This window comes from Nycticebus coucang, chromosome X (assembly GCF_027406575.1).
Source record: "Nycticebus coucang isolate mNycCou1 chromosome X, mNycCou1.pri, whole genome shotgun sequence".
NCBI lineage: Eukaryota > Metazoa > Chordata > Mammalia > Primates > Lorisidae > Nycticebus > Nycticebus coucang.
The window spans coordinates 93,635,647-93,656,054 of record NC_069804.1 but is presented as its reverse complement, the minus strand read 5'-3'; the positions used below and the strand labels follow the sequence as shown (position 1 = coordinate 93,656,054).

The window sequence follows — 20,408 nt, the reverse complement described above, 5'->3', positions numbered from 1 at the left end:
ATCTGATGTGATTACTTGTTTACAATTTCAGTGATCCAATACCATCCAAAAAATATTTTAAATACAGTTACATTAAGAAAATAAAAATATAAATTAAATTGAATCTAAGAATTTAGATATCATTTATTCAGTTAGGCAATTTTTTTGTATGTATTGCTACTTTGTATTAATGCTCATCTTCTTTAAATGTGCCTGCTCCCTTCCATTTTATGCATAGTGTACAGCTTTTACTTTATTGTTGTAACATATGAACAGTATAGACCATTCCCTAAAATCGTCCTGTGCTCAAATCACTTTTTTTTCCTGCTTCTTGATCCAGGCCAATTGTGCCACAGCTCAGTGGAAAGGGTTCTTTCACAACTGCAGTCATGGTATTTAAGAACAGGATTATTGGCAGTATGCATAGGTGGGGTAATTTAACAGATTAACCATTTTTGTAAAGGTCTGCATAGTTCTCTGTGGAAAGCCTGGGAGTGTATAGGGAGTGAGATTTTATTCATAGACCTTAAAATACCCTTGACTGAATTAAAAATGCATATTTTTATATATTTACAGAATTTACATACAGGAAAAAGGAAGGTGAGAGGAGAACCTAATGAAGGTCCATATATTCTATCTTTCAATGACAGTATTTCTCAAATGTGTTCGTTTGCCAGCTGAATCAAAATCTTATGTCGTACTTGTTCAAAAATGGGGGTTTTGTTGTTAGAAGCTGTAAGTTTCTTCTTTTAATTTACAGATGCAATTAATTTTGGCTGTCCTGAAACCATAGCTCATTAAGTAATTTGAAAATAATCAAATTTATAAACAATATAACTTGTGCTTTCCTCAATGGTCGATATATAATTTTGTAAATGCAATTGGACAGCACAGCAATATACTTCTTAAGATGATTATGCAAAACTCATCAGTAGAAGACATTAGGTCCAGATTGTCATATCTGGTGGAAAAAATATTCTGTACCTCAAACCTCCTATACTTTATTTATAAACATAGATTCATGGGCCCCATTCTGGACAGACAAATTCAAATCTCTGTAAATAGATCTGAGTATCTGAATTTTTTTTATTAAGTCAAATACACATAGATCATGAATATATTTATGCATATGTGGGGCACAATGTGTTGATTTTTTTATGTGCTCAAGATGATTCTGACACAGTCTATGAGAAATACCATTTTTTCTGTCTAAATTTTTTTATTGTTTTTTATTAAGTCATTTATACATAGATCATGAATATATTTATGCCATTATGGGATTCAATGTGTTTATTATTTGTACAAATTGGAGTGCTTAAATCCTACTAATTAACATAGCCTTCACCTCATTTACTCAATTACAGCATTAGGACATTTGTGTTCTACACCTGATAGATCCAACTTGTACTTGCAATATGCTCCATAGGTGTGGTCCCCCTATTAACCTTCCATCTATGGACCCACCCCCTTTTATTTCCTTCCCCCTCCCACTCCCTCCTTCATCCTAGGCTATAGTTGTGATTCATCTTTTCTTTTCTTTTTTTTTGCAGTTTTTGGCCGGGGCTAGGTTTGAACCCACTACCTCTGGCATATGTGACCAGTGCCCTACTCCTTTGAGCCACAGGCACCACCCATAATTCATCTTTCATATGAAAGTGTGAGTGATTATAAATTGGTTTCATGGTAGTACTGAGTACATTGTATATCTATTTTTTCCATTCCTGAGATACTTTACTAAGAATAATATTTTCCAGCTCCATCCATGTAAATATAAAAGAGGTAAAGTCTCCATTTTTTAATGCTGAATAATAAATTATGGTATATGTATACCACAGAATACTATGCAGAAATACCATTCTTAACTATTGCTTGTTTCAGAACCTTTATAATTATACTTGTAAACCACTTGAAAATAAACAAATGCCCTCAGCCTCTGGAATCTCAACATATTCAGACAGATTGGTATATGGGCACAGAGATGAATAATTCCTCTGTAGATTACTTTTCTACTTCTTCCATGATTATTGGGATATGAAAATTAATATTATAAAATATTAAATTATGAAATGGCCTATGTGATGATTTGTAAACTAATGAAAACATCCCTGACCAAAGTACTTCCTCTTTCACCTAATCATAGTGCTCAGAATTCTAACTTTATAAATATGTTTTAGTATATTTTTAAAGCTTTTTCAATTCATTTATTTAGCAACTTTTCCTTTGACTGCTTATCCTGTGCCAGAAATTATTCTAACTCAATCTCCCAGTGTTATCTATTAACGTACAAAGACATTTGTAAATACTTTACTAATTTGTATCAACCAGTCGGAAAATATAAGAACTAACATTTATTGAACACCTATGTAGCAGATCCTTCAAGTCTTTATCAACTTTCTCAACAATCTTACTGAAGGTACTATTATTATTACAATTATATAAATAAACTAAAGCACAGAAAAGGTAATTAACTTGTCCAAGATCCTTCAGCTAGTAAATGGCAGAGCTAGGATTCAAATCTTAGCAGTCTGTCAATCCAGCCTCACCCTCATAATTACTATGTTATATAGAGATGGTCAAATATTATTTCTCTGGAGTTATGCATATAGTCTTAAAAAATTAGGATGCATACATTTGTAATTGGGCTTCAAGTGGAGGGAGAATAGAAGTATAGGAAAACAAAATGGAAAGCGGAAGGAAATTATATCCAAATTTAGCCTTCTTGCTCACTTTGCTGAAACCATTTGTAATCTCAGAACAGGCCGTTGTATCTTTTTTTTTTTTTTTTTATCACAATGAGAATGATAATCCCTTAAATTTATATGGCACTTAACAATTTATACATCTTTTGCATACCTTTTCATTTGAAAAGCATCATTCTATGAAGTACATAGGATTAAAATTAGTATCTGTTCTCTCTAGGTGAAGAAACTGTGCCACAAAAAGAATAAATCTCAAAGTATTACAAGCAGTTTTGATCTAGTCTTTGGACCTTTAGACTGACTTTCATAAGTCTCTTGACATTTTTACCCTGATTTTAATGCCAGTTAGACAGAAAAAAAAATTGTAACAAAAGATCATTGGGGAAAAAATTGCTAAATTTGCTGATTTTCTCTTAGTTTTGTCAATTAATCATAACTGGGAATCAGGAGAGAAAGATTAGATCTGATATGTGCTACAACCTGAAGGCATACCATTCCTTAGATGCTATTAACAGTAGGTCAATCTCAAGTTCCCTGGGAATTTAGCCAAAACATTCTCATATTTTAATTTTCATTGCACTTTCATGTTTGCCTTATTTTCTCCAGTATACTCCAAATAAAATGTTTAAAATTAAAAAGTAAAAGATTTATACGTCATCAGTTCTAGTGCCATACTTTAGAACATGAAAACACCAGCAGTTAGGAAAAAGCCAGGGAAACTTGCAAGCCTACACAACTGAGGAAGGGCTCAATATGGAATGAGTCTCTTTGATAATTTTACAGCTATAGAGAGGCAAAAAAAAAAAAAAAAGAATGAGATTAAATGCTGAAAGTAGTGACACACATAAAATCATCTCAAGATGTCTCTTGGACCCTGTTCCCTTTCAGGACATTGCTTGTTAGGAAGAAGGGCCAATGTAGGAAATGAATAGGACTTGTGAATTTACAGGAGTAAGTGCTCCTGCCTCAATAGAGAGATATTTGAATTGAAAGTTAATACCACTAAACCAAATTATTTAGTATTGGCCCAAGCAAAGTTAATGAGGAAATTCACATTCTAAAAAGAATCAGAGTTTCAAGCTTTGTCGTATGTTCTAAATGTGGCAAAATTAGAATGTAAGGAAATAAAGGAAAAAGCATATGTCTGCAGAGTTAGTAAACTAATTCTTCAAGGAATCAAGGAGATACTTCACACAACTGCCTAATCTAGCATTTGCCCATATAATACTGTTTGAAGAACTATGTTCAAACTATACTATTCCTTCTAATTTCTTGAAATGGTGATCATAACAAATGCACTGATACCTAAGTTAACATGAGTGTACTGATATAAGCCTAGCATTGTGTTAATCTTAGTAGCAGTGTTGCAACACAGTATTATGTCCACAATATATGCACACAAAATATGCTCTTCATATTTTTTTCTTATGGCTGAGGCCTTGGGAGAGAGACTATATATTTGAAAAATAGTATCTCTAACTCTCTAAAGCATTTTAATATAAAACACTACAGCACAGTTCATTACTTAAATGCACTGAGAGATACAGAGATCACAGCAATGTTATTCCATATAAAAATTATGAACGTATCAACAAATACCTATGACTCTAGGGGAAAAATAAACCATATAAGGTCTAGTAGGCGTCATCATTTATATGAACACTAAATGAAAAAGAAAATAATATTAACATGATTTCACAAGGCATTCATTCTTCAGTCATTAGCAAATATTTCCATAGAAAAACTGTTTGTTGCCATTATACACGAATCCTTTGAACACATTAGAAATATCCGCTAGGTACCTCAAAAATATATGTGTGTGTGTTGGATAGGGTTGTTTTGAAAAGATCTAGAAGTTGTGCACTAGCAAAAATGGTTAGACATAGTGAGGGATAAAATATTATTATTAGTTATATGACTTCATTTTTTCCCTTAACGCTAAACTTTATAGTCTGAGAAAAGATGTACTATTAGAAAATACCCAATTAGTCATCAAGTTCTAATGATGCATCTTTGGTAGCATCTGTCATATCTGTCCTTTCTTCTCCATTTCTATCACTCCTGCTCCAATTCAGGCCCTCTTCAACTTTGACTAGTATTATTACAACAAACTGTTGATTAGCTTTTTGATTTTCTGCCTTCCCTTGACTAATTCATTTTGTACACTTTCAATTAGGTGACTTTTAACTATTCCCATGTATTTAGAGAATAAAGTAAAAATACTTTAAACCTCATTAAAAACTCAAAACAACTTTTAATCTTACCTTTTCAGTATTATCTTCCAAAATTTTAATAAATATACAATTCTACCCATATTTTTTTCTTAAATTACCTTGTTCTCTTTACCAAACTAATTCTCACTGGTCTTCCCCCCACCTTGGTATGTTTATAACACTTTTTCTCGCATTTTCCTAAAAAAAATTTCTTCCTTGTATTAGCACTGTGCAGAAGCACATACTTCATTTTATAGTTTCTGTATTTTAGTTTGCATTGATGGCTCATATTATTATCTCCTCAGTGGGTATACTGATCACAGGGTCTTCATTTTAATTCAGAGAGGTAAGTTGAAGTCATCAAACAGGAACCCCTTTTTAACTCTATACTATTAAATCTTCCAATGTTCATGCATCTGCATTCATTCTTTTCTTGCCATATGTTACATTACAGAAATAATATCAGAGTGTATCTAAGGATAATTGCTTTATTCTATGAATTATATTCCTTCCAAATCTCTAGTAACGCTACACTAAAAAGTTTGAATTTGAGTTCTGGTATATTCAGCTTCTCTCTCTTTTTATATTAAATCATAACTGTGTACATTAATGCATTTATGGAATACAATGTGGTAATTTGATAAACAATGTGGAATGCTTACATCAAACTGGTTAACATAACCATCACCTCACCAACATATTTGTTGTGGAAAGACATTTATACTCTACTCTTACTAGTTTTGAAATGTACCATTGCCTTGTGCACTTAGGTGAGGTCCCATCAAATATATTCCATCATCACCTTCCCCCCTCTCCACTCCCGTTCTCTCTCCCTCCTCTTCCCAACTTCTTTCTGGAATATAGTTTTATTTTATCATTTGTATGAATGAGTAGATGATTATTTATTGGTTTCATAATAGTAATGACTAAATGGATACTTTTTATTCTGTTCTTTTATTCATTTATTTTTATTTTTTATTAAGTCTTTTGCACATAGATCATAAATACATTTATGCCAATTTCAGTGTGTTTATTATTTGTACAAATTGGAGTGCTTACATCATACTAATCAGTATTGCTTTCACCTCATATACCCGATGATAGCATTAGGACATTTGTGTTCTACACATGATAGAACCAACTTGTACTTAGAATGTGCTCTATAATTGTGGTCCCCCTAAAATTTAATACTATCCCTCCCCCCCCAATTCCTCTCCCTCCCCTTTCCTCCTTCATCCTAGGCTAAAGTTGTGTTTCATTTTTCATATGCAAGTGTGAGTTATTATAAATTGGTTTCACAGTAGTACTGAGTACATTAGATACTTTTTTATCCATTCCTGAGATACATTACTGAGAAGAATATTTTCCAGCTCCATCCATGTGAACATAAAAGAGGTAAAGTCACCATTTTTTAATGCTGTATAATATTCCATGGTATACATATACCACAATTTATTAATCCATTCATGGGTTGATGGGCACTTGGGCTTCTTCCATGACTTGGCAATTATGAATTGTGCTGCAATGAACAATCTGGTGCAAATATCTTTATTGACAAATTATTTTTGGTCCTTTGGATATACACCTAGAAGAGGAATTGCAGGATCAAATGGCAGGTCTACATTTAGATCTATGAGTGTTCTCCATCCTTCCAAAAGGAACGTACTAGCTTGCATTCCCACCAGCAATGAAGAAGTGTTCCCTTTTCTCCATATCCACGCCAACATCTGTTGTTTTGGGATTTTGTGATGTGGGCTACTCTTACTGGAGTTAGATGGTATCTCAGAATAGTTTTGGTTTGCATTGCTCTGATGATTAAAGATGATGAGCATTTTTTCCTGGGTCTGTAGGCCATGCGCCTGTCTTCTTCAGAGAAGCTTCTGTTCATGTCTCTTGCCCACAATGAAATGGGATCACTTGCTTTTTGCTTAGTAATAAGTTTGAGTTCTCTGTGGATTCTGGTTATTAGACCTTCGTTGGTAGTGTAACTTGCAAAAACCTCTCCCATTCTGAAGGCTGTCTATTTGCTTTACTTAGTGTGTTCTTGGCAGTGCAAAAGCTTTTTAATTTGATCATATCCCAATAATGAATTTTTGATGTTGCTTCAATTGCCCAGGGTGTCTTTCTCATGAAATATACTCCCAGGCCAATTTTCTCAAGAGTTTCCCCTGTACTCTCTCTAAGAATATTTATAGTTTCATGCCTTAAGTTCAGGTCCTTTAACCAGTGAGACTCAATTTTTGTTGGAGAAAGGTGTGGTTCCAGTTTCAGTCTTCTAAAATTTGCCAGCCAATTCATCCAGCACCATTTATTGAATAGGGAATCTTTCTCCCAATTTATATTTTTAATAGGTTTATTGAAAATCAAATAACGATAAGTATCTGGGTTCACCTCTTGGTCTTCAATTCTGTTCCATACATCTACCTCTCTATTTTTGTGCCAGTACCATGTTGTTTTGATCACTATAGATTGATAATATAGTCTGAAGTCTGGAAGAGTGATTCCTCCTCCCGATTTGTTTTTATTTCTGAGTAATGTCTTGGCTATTCAAGGTTTTTTCTGTTTCCATATAAAAGTACTAATTTTTCCAGGTCTTTAAAATATGAGAGAGGTGCTTTAATAGGGATCATGTTAAATCTGTAATTGCTTTAGATAGTATAGACATTTTAGCAATGTTGATTCTTCCCAGCAATGAGCATGGTATATTTTTCCATTTGTTAACATCTTCAGCAATTTATTTTCTCAGAGTTTCATTGTTCTCTTTATAGAGAACTTTCACTTCCTTAGTTAGATACACTCCCAGATATTTCATCTTCTTTGGCACTATTGTAAAGGGAATAGAATCCTTGATTATTTTCTCCTCTTGACTATTGTTGGTGTATATAAAGGCTACAGATTTATGAGTGTTAATTTTGTATCCAGAGATGTTAAGATATTCCTTCATCACTTCTCAGAGTTCTGTAGTTGAATCCCTGGGAGTTTCCAGATATATAATCATATCCTCTGTGAAGGGTGACAGTTTGATCTCCTCTAGTCCTATTTGGATCCCTCGATTGCCTTCTCTTGCCTGATTGCAGTGACTAAGATTTCCATTACACTGTTAAAAAGCAGTGGAGACAGTGGGCATCCTTGCCTGGTTCCTAATGTGAGTGGAAATTATTTCAATTTTACTTCATTCATTATGATATTGGCTGTGGGTTTACTGTATATGGCCTCTATCAGTTTAAAAATTGTTCCTTCTATACCTATGTTCTTAAGCATTCTGATCAAGAAAGGATGCTGGATATTGTCAAAAGCTTTTTCTCCATCAATTGAGATAATCATATGGTCTGTGCTTTTTAATTTGTTTATGTGATGTATTATAATTATGGATTTATGTATATTGAACCATCCTTGGGACACTGGGATGAAATGCACCTGGTCATGATGTATAATTTATTCGATGTGCTGTTGGATTCTGTTTGCTAAGATCTTACTGAATATTTTTGCATTAATATTCATTAGAGATATTGGTCTATAATTTTCTTTTCTTGTTGGGTCTTTTCCTGGTTTGGGTATCAGGGTGATATTTGCTTCACAGAATGAGTTGGGAAGTATTCCTTCTTTTTCTACGTTTTGGAAAAGATTAAGTAATATAAGTACTAGTTTCTCTTTAAAGGTTTGGTAGAATTCTGATGTGAAGCCATCTGGTCCTGGGCTTTTCTTTTTAGGGAGGTTTCTTATACTACATGCTATTTCAGAGCTTGTTATAGGCTTGTTCAACATTTCCACATCTTTTTGGCTAAGTCTTGGTGGGTGACATGTTTCCAAGTATTGATCTATTTCCTTCAGATTTTCATATTTCTGAGAGTAGTGTTTTATGTAGTATTCATTAAGGATTTGCTGAATTTCTGAGCAGTCCGTTGTTATTTGGTCTTTATCATTTCTAACTGATGAAATTAGGGATTTTACTCTTCTATTTCTGGTTAGGTTAGACAAAGGTTTATCTATTTTATTGACCTTTTCAAAAAACCAACTTTTTTTTTTTTTTTTTGTAGAGACAAAGTCTCACTTTATGGCCCTCAGTAGAGTGCTGTGGCCTCACACAGCTCACAGCAACCTCCAACTCCTGGGCTTAAGTGATTCCCTTGCCTCAGCCTCCCAAGTAGCTGGGACTACAGGTGCCCACCACAACGCCCGGCTAAAAACCAACTTTTTGATTGGTTAATCTGTTGTATGATTCTTTTGTTTTCAATTTCATTAAGTTCTGATCTAATTTTAGTTTTTTATTTTCTCCTGCTGGGTTTAGGGTTGGAACATTCTTCCTTTTCCAGTTGTTTGAGATGACCCATTAAGTTATTGACTTCATCTCTTTTCGTTCTCTTTAGGAAGCTTTCAATGTTATAAATTGTCCTCTTAGGACTGCCTTTGCTGTGTCCCGAAGGTTCTGATAGTTCATTTCTTCATTATTGTTTTTCTCCAAAAATTTGGTAATTTCCTTCTTAATCTCATCAATGACCCAGCTATCATTCAACATGAGGTTATTTAGTTTCCATGTTTTTGTATGCGTGTGGAGATTCCTGTTGTTACTGAGTTTAACTTTTATTCCATGGTGGTCCAAGAAAATACAAGGAATGATTTCTAGTCTTTTAAATTTGCTGAGGTTTATTTTGTGAGCTAAGATGTGATCAATTTTGGAGGATGTTCCATAGGCTGATGAGAAGAATGTGTATTCAGTTTTATTAGGATGAAATGTTCTGTAGATGTCTATTAGATGTGAAGGTTGAATGGTTAAGTTTAATTCTAAAATTTCTTTGCCTAGCTTCTTTTTTGAGAATCTATCCAACACTGCCAGAGGAGTGTTAAATTCTCCAACAAGTATGGTAATGGGGGAAATCAAGTTGCTAATGTCAGTTAGAGTTAATCTTATAAATTGAGACACATTCTGGTTAGGTGCATAAATGTCGATAATTGAAATATCATCATGTTGAGTGTTGCCCTTAACAAATAAGAAATGACCATCATTGTCTTTTCTTACTTTGATTTGTTTAAAGCATATTGTATCTGTGAATAAAATTGCAATGCCTGTTTTTTTCTGATTTCCATTTGCGTGAATTATAGATGACCATCCCTTCACCCTGAGTCTATGTTTAACTTTTAAGGTAAAGTGAAATTCTTGAATGCAGCAGATGTCTGGCCTGAGTTTTTTTTTTTTTTTTTTTTTTTTTTTTTTTATCCACTCAGCCAATCTGTGTCTCTTGAGAGGGCAATTTAAGCCATTCGCATTAATTGAGAGTAATGATAAACCAGACAGAGATTTGGGTATCTAGTTTTTGAAAGTCCAGTGGACATTTTTAATCCTTTTGCCACTATGCAAGTTAGAATTTGATCAAAAGTTTCTGAGTGATTTTACTTTGGTGGTGGAAGATTGTGTTGTTCATTATGGAGAATAGCTGGTTTAGTTATAGCAAATTTGTTCAATATGTGAATGTCATTAAAGTATTTAATTTCTCCATCATAGATGAAACTCAGTTTAGCTGGATACAGGATCCTGGGTTGAAAATTATTTTATTTGTGGAGATTAAAGTTTGATGACCACCCTCTTCTAGCTTGAAAGGTTTCAGGGGAGAGATCTGCAGTCATTCTAATGTTCTTCCCCTTGTATCTAATCATTTTCTTACGTCTTACAGCTTTCAGAATTTTCTCCTTCATATTAACTTAGTGAAATTCATTATAATATGTCTATGAGAATTTTTATTTTGGTTGAGTCTTGCTGGTGTTCTAAAACTGCCTGCTATCTGAGTTTCAGAATCTCTGGGCATGTCTGGAAAATTATCTTTAATTATTTCATGAAGCAAAGCATCTATATGCTTTGCAGCAACCTCGTCACTTTCAGGTATTCCTATAAGGCGAATATTAGACCTCTTCAAATTATCCCAGAGCTCTCTGAGAGAATGATCCATTTTTGTTCTCCACTTTTTTTCCTCTTTGAGTGTTTGGGAGCATTCAAAAGCTTTGTCTTCAATATCGGAGATTCTTTCTTCTGCCTGCTCCATTCTGTTACTGAGGTTTTCTACTATATTTTTTAGATCTTTGAGGGCTGCAAATTCTTGCTTTAGTGTATCAAAATCTTTGGTCATTTTGTCTCTAAATTTGTTCAATTCTTGAGACATCTTTTGAATTTCTGTTTTAAATTCTAATTTCATCATTTTCTCCATTTTGTTGATCTTATTTGCTATCCATACTCTGAACTCGATTTCTGACATCTCAGGCATTTGTTTGTGAATGGGATCTTGTGCTATGTCTGCTTTGTTGTTTCTTGGGAAGTTGATCTACTCTGATTGTTCATGTTGCCAGAGTTTTTCTGCTGATTCCACCTCATGACTGTTTTTCACTTTTGGCTAGGTGGTCTGGTTAGGTGAGATTGGATTGATGTTTCCTGGAGTTGTGGTTAACCAGCCCTTTGTTATGGATCTGGGACTGATGACTGCTGCTGCTTTTTCCCCTTTAGCTTTGCAAAGGACCTGTACAGTATTGCAGTCTGAGACTGAGGAAACCTGCTTAGTGTAGTGGGGTTAGGTGGCTCAGTCTTGTATTCAACTATTTCTTTTCCAATCATGGTTGATCAGTGACTCTGGTGAAGTCTTAGCTGGGAAGAAATACAAGCAATTAAGAAAACCTACCTCCCAACTGGAGGAAAACAACTGGAATGGGAAATTCAACCCTTCCTGTTACTACACAACCTTGGTATCATCCTAGAGGGTCCTTGGGTGATTGTCCCAGGTTGGGGGTTCTGAGCCAATTGACCCAGTCAGTACAAACTCTCATGTGGGAGAGTTTGAAAGATCTCTAACAGCCAGATAGTAGAGGTCTACTGGCTGCTTAGATTTGGCTTTTTATGGTGCTCTACTGTGTCAGAAAGGCCCGCATGGTATCACAGTAGAACCAGGGGGCTCAGTCTCTTTCTCCACTTTTTTTCTTTTTCACGTCCAGTCACTGGTGACCGTGCAGGGATGCAGTCCTTTTGCTTCCAATAATGCGATGTGCCAGTGCTTAGCACCTGTCAGAATCAAAGGAAGGTCAATGCCTCCAAAGCCTGGCAGCTGCCCTTGGCTACCAGCCAGCTGGAGGAGCTGAAGCCTGCCTGCCTCTGGTGTTCAATAGCCACTGGTGAGTGTTCCACTTGGTCTCAGTCTATTCCTGGGGGTACCAGGCCAGCAAGTGCTTATCCCCCTCAGCCACCATACCTTTGCCCCTGCTGCTCTGCAGCACCAGTATCCCTATAGGGTGAGTTCTGGTTTCCTCTGGCAGTGCACAGAGTTTTTTTTGGGGGGTGTTTCTTCAAGATTGGACCCCAATGTGACCAGTCTATTATTGCTAGATCTTTGTGGAAAGTGCCCCTGCACAGCTCCTCTGCCATTGTCAAAGCCAGAGAATTCTGGCTGTAGGAGCAGCTCCAGGAGCCTGCTGCACAGGGATCTGGCAGCAGGGCAGGTTACACTGCACGTGATTCAGCCAGTGTCCACCACTTGTTGACTTCAGAAAGGAGAACACTACTCCACTGGCGATTCTGGTCAGGCGGGGCCCTGGTGCGGAATCAGGGCAGGTGTGGGGTGTGGCTTCAGGCCATGGTGCATGGCCTCAGTGGTCTCCAGATGGGTGGGTCATGGCACTCGGCCTCAGCAGTCTCTGGTCATGTGGGTGTGGTGTTGAGGCAAGGAGGGCACCAGGGGCAGGGCTCAGAGCCCACAGCGCGGCTTGGAGACAGGGAAGGTGTGGGGCAGGGCACTCAGTCAGGCAGGATGGGATGGGGGGTGCTGCTCACGAGCCTCCTCCCTCAGTCTTTTCAGTGGTTAGAGATCGGGTTTATCCGGTGAGGGGGGAGGGGTGGACTGGAAGTTCAGAATGGCAGGGAAAATGTTAATTCAATTTTTCTGCCTGGTAAGATAATGTTCAGAGTCACCACATGGTCCCTCTGGAGGAAGTAGTCCCCACTTCCTACTGCTCTCAGCTGTGAGTTAAGAGAAGAGATCCTCAGTTCACTACTTGCCTGTAGAAAACCCACAGGAGCAAACGAAGAGTGAAAGGAAAAGGAAAAAAAAGAACCCACAGCTTTCTTGGGGGAGGAGTCAGGCACTTTTCCTTTCGGTTGAGTTTTGTACCTGATGATTGTTGTCTTGGAATTGCAGCTTGCCTCAGAAGGGGTGACGTGTAGTTATCTCTCATCTCTCTTGGCTGGGCTCCCTGTCTTCAGCTCAATTGGATATTTTCTGGACATTATCCTTCTTTCTGGACAGGAGCTTCTCTCGGAGGCTGCTTCCAGTCAGCCATCTTGCTCCTCCTGGCCTTTTTCTTCTGTTCTTGAGATACTTTATTATGAAGAATATGTTCTATCTCCATACAGGTGAACATAAAAGATGTAAAGTCTCCATATTTTTATGGCAGCATACTATTCTATGGTAGACATATACTACAATTTATTAATCCATTCATGTGTCTATGGGCACTTCAACTGCTCTCATGACTTGGCAATTATGAATCAGGCTGCAATAAAATTTATGGTGCAAATGTCTTTGTTGTAAAATGATTTTAGATCATCTGGGTATATAGCTAGTATGAGAATTGCAGAATCGAACGGTAGGTCTAATTTAGTTCCTTGATTATTCTACAAACTTCCTTCCAAAAAGTCTGTATTAGCTTGCATTTCCACCAGCAGTGTAGGAGTGTTCACTTTTCTCCATATCTACACCAACATCTGTAGTTTTGGAATTTTGTTATATGGGATAATCTTACTGGAGTTAGATGATATCTCAAAGTGGTTTTGCTTTGCATTTCTCTGATGATGATCATTTTTTTCATGTGTCTGTAGGCCATGCACCTGTTTTCTTCCAAGAAGCTTCTGTTCAAGTCACTTGCGCACAAAGAAATGAGTTTATTTGTTCTTTTTTATTGATTAGTTTCAGTTCTCTTAGATTCCTAGTTATCAGACCTTTGTCAGAATCATAACCTGCAAATATCTTTTCCCGTTCTGAATGCTATCTGTTTGCTTTCCTTACTGTGCTTTTGGCTGTGCAGATTGTTATTGTGATCAGATCCCAGTAATGTACTTTTGGTGTTGCTTCAATTGCTGGTGGTGGATCATCATAAAATATTCTCCTGGGTCAATTTCTTCATGTGTTTTCCCTGCATTCTCTTCTAGTATTTTTATAGTTCTGTATCTTAAGTTTAAATCTTTTATCTAGTGATAATCAATTTTTGTTAATGGTGAAAGGTGTGTGTCCAGTTTCAGTCTTCTACAAATTGCCAACCAGTTCATCTAGCACCATTTGTTATATAGGGAGTCTTTCCCCCAGTGGATTCTTTTGATAGGCTTATCAAAGATCAAATCGCAATAAGTAGCTTGGTTCATCTCTTGATTATCTGTTCTGTTCCATATATCTACCTCTCTATTTGGGGGCCAGTATCATGTTGTTTTGATCACTGTAGACTTATAGTATAGCCTAAAGTCTGGTAATGTGATATCTCAGGATCTGTTTTTATTTCTGAGTAATTTATTGGCTCTTTCAGGTTTTTACTGATTCCACATAAAATGCAATACTATGTTTTCCACATCTTTAATGTATGATAATGATATTTTAATAGGTACTTTAAATATCTAGATTACTTTGGGTAGTATGGACATTCTTAAAATGTTTCTTCTCATCCATGAGCATGGTGCATTTTTCCATTTGTTAATATCTTTAGCTATTTCTTTTCTCAGAGTTTCATAATTCTCTTCATAGAAATCTTTCAGGTTCTTTGTTAGGTAACTTTCCAGATATTTCATCTTCTTTGGCACGACTATAAAAGAATAGAGTCCTTGACTAAATTTTCATCTTGACTATTGTTGGTATATATAAAAGTTATTGATTTGTAAGTATTGATTTTATATCCTGAGATGGTGCTGTATTCCTTGATCACTTCTAAGTATTGTAGTAGATTTCCTGGGGTTTTCAAAGTATAAGATCCTATCATTTGTGAAGAGTGAGAGTTGGATCTCCCCTGACCCCATTTGGATACCCTTGATCACCTTCTCTTGCCTGACAGCAATGGAAAAACTTCCATTACTGTGTTGAATAGCAGTGGAGACAAATAGCATTCTTGTCTAGTTCCAGATCTGAGTGAAAATGCTCTCAATTTTACTACATTCAATGTGAAATTGGCTGTGAGTTTGGTGCAGATGGCCTCTATCAGTTTAAGAAATGACCCCATCTAAGCCCATTAAGTGTTTTGATCATGAAAGGGTGCTGGGTATCATCAAACCTTTTTCTGCATCAATTGAAACAATCATATGGTCTTTATTTTTTATTTTATTTATGTGATGTATTAAATTTACAGATGTATGTATGTTGAACCAACCTTGTAACCCTGAATAAAACCAATTTGATCATGGTGTACAGTTTTTTTGATATATTGTTAAATTCTATTTGCTAGGATCTTTCTTTATTATTATTTTTGCAGTTTTGGGCCAAGTTTGAACCTGCCACCTCAAGTATATGGGGCCAGTGCCCTGCTCCTTTGAGCTACAGATGCCACCCTAGGATCTTATTGAATATTTTGGTATCATTATTCATTAATGATATTGGTCTATAGTTTTCTTCCTTTGATGGGGCCTTTCCAGGATTGGGGATCAGGATGATATTTGCTTTATAGAAAGTGTTTAGAAGTATTCCTTCCTTGTCTATGTTTTGGAAAATGTTATGTAACATAGGTACTAGTTCCTCTTTAAAGTTTTGGTAGAATTCTGATGTGAAGCCATCCAGTCCTAGACATTACTTTTTTGAGACATTTCACATAGTTGATACTATTCCAGTGTTTGATATGGGTCTATTCAAAATTTCTAATTCTTGGAGGAGGAAACATGATGGCAGTTTGGAAGGATGCTTAGCTGAGCCTTCCTAGAGCAAAAGACCAGAGGGAGAGGGCTGGATCTTTTCCAATATGGAATATTGGCATGCAACGGTGATCAGATTGTGTTGTGTTGAAGTGGACAACTGGATTTAACTGGAGCTATGGAGAACTATGACATTTGGGCAAGTTTAGCAGCCTCGCCCGGACAGCAGTGGGGGTGGACAGGCAGCTGCGTGGGGCTGCAGTAGTATGGCCACTCCTTTTGGGAGACTAGAGGGTGCTTTCCCGAGAGGAATTTGGTGGCCAGAATGGATTGCTGGATCCAGCGGTTCTAACGCTGGTGGCAATCAGTGAAGCATCCATAGGGGAAAAGTTCCAGGACAGAGGAAAACCCACAGCAGAAAAGGGCCCCAGTAGCATGGACAAGCAGATATTTTGCTGGACACCCATGGGAAGTGGCCCTTTACCCATAATAGGCTCGGTGGCTCTGAAAGGATTTAAGTAGTAGTCACGCCCAAGCGGTATTTGGGGGCCAGTTTGGGGTACTGTCTAGTGCGGCCTAGCTGTGGATTGGCAATGGGAGAAATATCTGTATAGAGAAAAGTTCCAGATCAAGGACACTCCATTGTCAAGAATGGCATGCCATAGTGCCTACAGGCCTCTTGCTGGGGACCTAGGTCATGGGGAATTGGATTCTGCCTGCAGGCATCAGTTCTTCACTTGGGACAAGCCCAGGGATCTCCACTCCCCATGTGGATGATTGCAGAGGCCTGTCACTGAGGAACTGTAGGGAATTGTGGATTCCTGATCTGTGGGGGCAGAGTGTTGAAGTGGACAGGCAACTACCAAGAACAAAGAAGTTGGCAAAATGCTCTAAGCCTGGGAAACCAGAGAGGGGTTAATAGCTGTGTTGTTTGTCCCCCAAATTTACATCTCCACCTAGTGTCCAGGAAGTATATTACAGCATAAATATACTCATACAGAAATCAAATCCCTACATCATATATGTATGTGTATATATTTTTTTTTATTTTTTGATTGCTGATGCCTTTTTGTTCTTTTTTCTCTTTTCTTTCTTTTTTTTCTCTTGTTTTTAATTTAGCTTACATTATTATTATTTTTTCTCTCTCTTCTTTCCTTTCTCTTTTGGTTGCTGAGAGTGCTTACATCAGGCTATTTTACTGTTTCTTTTTTTCTGTTTTGTTTTGTTTACCTTTTCTAATATCTTGTGTCAATGTGCTTTGCTTTTTGCTAAGTTATAAGGTTGTATCTTCTCTTATATTCCCTTTTTACATTCAAAAAGAGCAAGGACTTCTACATTCTTTTAAACTTTTTTTTTTTCTTTTTGGTTTTGGTTCCATAATTCTAGCTTGAATTATTCTCTCACCCTGGTACACGCCACTGCATTCTCTCAGCTGATATAGTCCCTTCTAATCATCCCATCTCTCCCACGTAAAGTACTTTGGCATCAGTCAAGATATTACTCCCACCTTGTTTCTTGTTTTGTTTTTTCTCTTTTTCTTGGTTTGTAACCTTTCTGCTTCCTTTCTTTATTCCTCCGTCCTCCCACCCCTTAATTTGATCCAATGGTATGTTTAATTTTCTTTTATCTATGCATATATATATATATATATAGCCTCTTTTTTCTTTCTCTTCACACCCTTTCTTTGCTGAGGGTGGGTGTCATACAGTGGAAGCCTAGAAGATTGAATACAGCATTAGCCTGGCTCAAATTGGGCAGGAGAACTTTCTAATCGAGGCCCCAGGAAGAAAGTAGTAAGAAGATCATTCTACAGAACTTTTCTACTAGTGTTTTCCTACCTCTGCGAAAGCGTAAAGCAGTGATGGGCAGAGGTGTGGGTAACTGCGCAGTGGGTACAGGTTCAGGAACCAGCACAGAGGTACAGAAACCCATGTGGAGGCATCTTACATGCTGCATCAGTGATAGTAGAGTGATCCCACTGGGATCAAATTTCAGAGAGATACCTCCCGAATTCAGTGGACTACAGAGGGAGCCAGACATCTCCCTGCAGGGGTAGCAGAGGATCAGTGCTGCTGGGGCAGAGGCCCAGTCTCTGAGGGGTAAAACATTTGCTGCTTTGTTGACCTTGGGCTTGGAACAAACACAGGGGAAACACTCTCCAGTCTCAATTGAGCATAGAGGTAATCAGGCTTCAGCTCCCCCTGCCCACTGGTGGCAGAGTGTCATGGCCTGGCTGAGGAAGCATTGACTCCCTTTTGACTCTGGCAGGTGCAAATCTCTGGCACATTTGCTCATTGAATGGGTCTGGACCACAGTCCCAGGGAGTTACCAGTGACTGGGCATGACAGAGGTGCAATGTGGGGAAGGAAGCACCAGCCCCCCTGGAATAACCCTTTAACTGGAGGAACCTTTCTGACCCCACAGAGCAATGGAGTGAGTAACACTTGCACTGCCAATGGAACTCAGCTCTCTAGTTGCTGGACACCTTTTGATCTTTCCCACTTGATCTGCATTTGTACTGACTGGGACAATTGGTTTGGAATCCTTGACCTGGGCCTATCACCCAGGGATCATCCAAGGTTGTGCCCTGGCTATGTTATAGTGAGATGGTATGATTATCCTATTCTAGTTGTTGCCTGTGGAGGGCAGGATGTGTTAGTTGCTTGTATTTCTCCACAACTGAGATTTAAGCCCCAAACCACTGATTCACTAGGATATGACAGAGAATAAATGAATACAAGAGAGAGACATCTAACCCCATCAAACCAAGCGGGTTCCCAGAGTCTCAGGTTGCAGTACTGAACAGGACCTTTGTAAAGCTGCTGGGGAAAGACCAGAGTCACTAGTCCTAGCTCTTTGGTAAAGGGCAGGTTAAGTACAATTCTAGGAGCCCTCAATCCAATTTTACCTTACCAGATTTTCTAGCCACGTGGTGAAAAATAATCATGGGGTGGAATCAACAGAAAATCTCTGGCATTATGAATAATCAAAGTAAATCGACTTCCCCCAGGAATGACAAAATAGGCACAACGTAAGATCCCATTCATAAACAAATGGCTGAGATGTCAGAAATTAAGTTCAGAATTTGGATGATGAATAAGATTAATAGAATTGAAGTAAATTTGGAATTAGAAATTCAAGGAGTAATTAAAAAGTTGTCCCAAGAATTCAATAAATTCAAAGACAAAAGTTCATAATATTTTGACACATTGAGGCAAGAATTTTAAGCCCTTAAAGATATATGAAATACAGTAGAATTCCTCAGTAAGAAATGGAGCAGGTGGAGGAAAGGACGTCTGATATTGAAGACAAAGCTCTTGAATGCTCCCAAACACTCAAAGATGCAGAGAATTGGAGAGTAAAAACAGATCACTCCCTGAGAGAGTTGTGGGACCACTCCAAAAGAGCAAATATTTGCCTTATAGGAATTCCTGAAGGAGAAGACAGATGTTTCTAAAGACACAGAGGCTCTACTCCAAGTAATATTAGAGGAGAACTTCCCAAGTATGGCAATAAATACTGAAATTATACATAGCATACAGTTTCGGAACCTCAGCAAGACTCGATTCAAATAAAGCATCACCTAGACACAGTGTAATTAATTTTGCCAAAGTTAATATGAAGGAGAAAATTCTGCAAGCATCCAGATTTAAGAAAATCATAGTCCATTAGGGGAATAATATTAGAATGACTTCAGATCTCTCAGCTGAAACTTTTCAGACCAGAAGAGTATGGTCAGCAAATTTTAATCTCTTAAAATAGCAGTTCTCAACCTATGGGTTGTGACCCCTTTGGGGGTCGGACATCCCTTTCACAGGGGTTGCCTAATATCAGATATTTACATTATGATTCATAACAGTAGCAAAATTACTGTTATGAAGTAGCAATGAAAATAATTTTATGGTTGGAGTCACCACAACATGGGTAACTGTATTAAAGGGTCATGGCATTAGGAAGGTTGAGAACCACTGTCCTAAAACAAAACAACTTTCACCCCAGGATCTTGTACCCAGCTAAATTCATTTCATTTGTCATGGAGACATCAAATACTTTAATGACATACACATGTTGAAGAAATTTTCCATAACTAAACCAGCTCTCTAGGACATTATTATACCCATCCTCCACAATGAGCAACACAATGCTCTACCACTAAAGCAAGCTCACTCAGAAATTTTTGATCAAAACCCAACTTACACATAGTGAAGGGATTAAAAATGTCCACCAGACAATCAAAAAATTTGACACCTAACACACCACCAGGCTTATCAATATCTCAATGTGAATGGTTTAAATTGTACTCTGAAAGGCACAGGTTGGCTGACAGGATACATAAACTCAGATCAGATATCTGCTGAATACAAGAATCTCATCTTACCTTGAAGGATAAAAATAGACTTGGGGTGAAGGGATGATCATCTATAATTCAGGCAAACTGAAATCAGAAAAAAAGAAGGGGTTGCAATTTTATTCACGGATACAATAGGCTTTAAAACAACAAATGCAATGAAATATAAGAATGGACACCACATATTTGTCAAGGGAAAAACTCAACATGAGATTTCAATTATTAACATTTATGCACCCCAACCAGAATGTTGCTCAGTTTATAAAGGAGACCCTAACAGATATAAATGATTTGATATCTTCCAGCACCATAATAGT

General features: G+C 37.2%; 1 pseudogene; it reads right to left on the bottom strand.

The window, feature by feature from the left end:
* LOC128576903 (probable ATP-dependent RNA helicase DDX17) overlaps nt 1-16,231 on the bottom strand; it is a 30,685-nt pseudogene extending 14,454 nt beyond the window's left edge.
* Nucleotides 16,232-20,408: the final 4,177 nt, after the last annotated feature.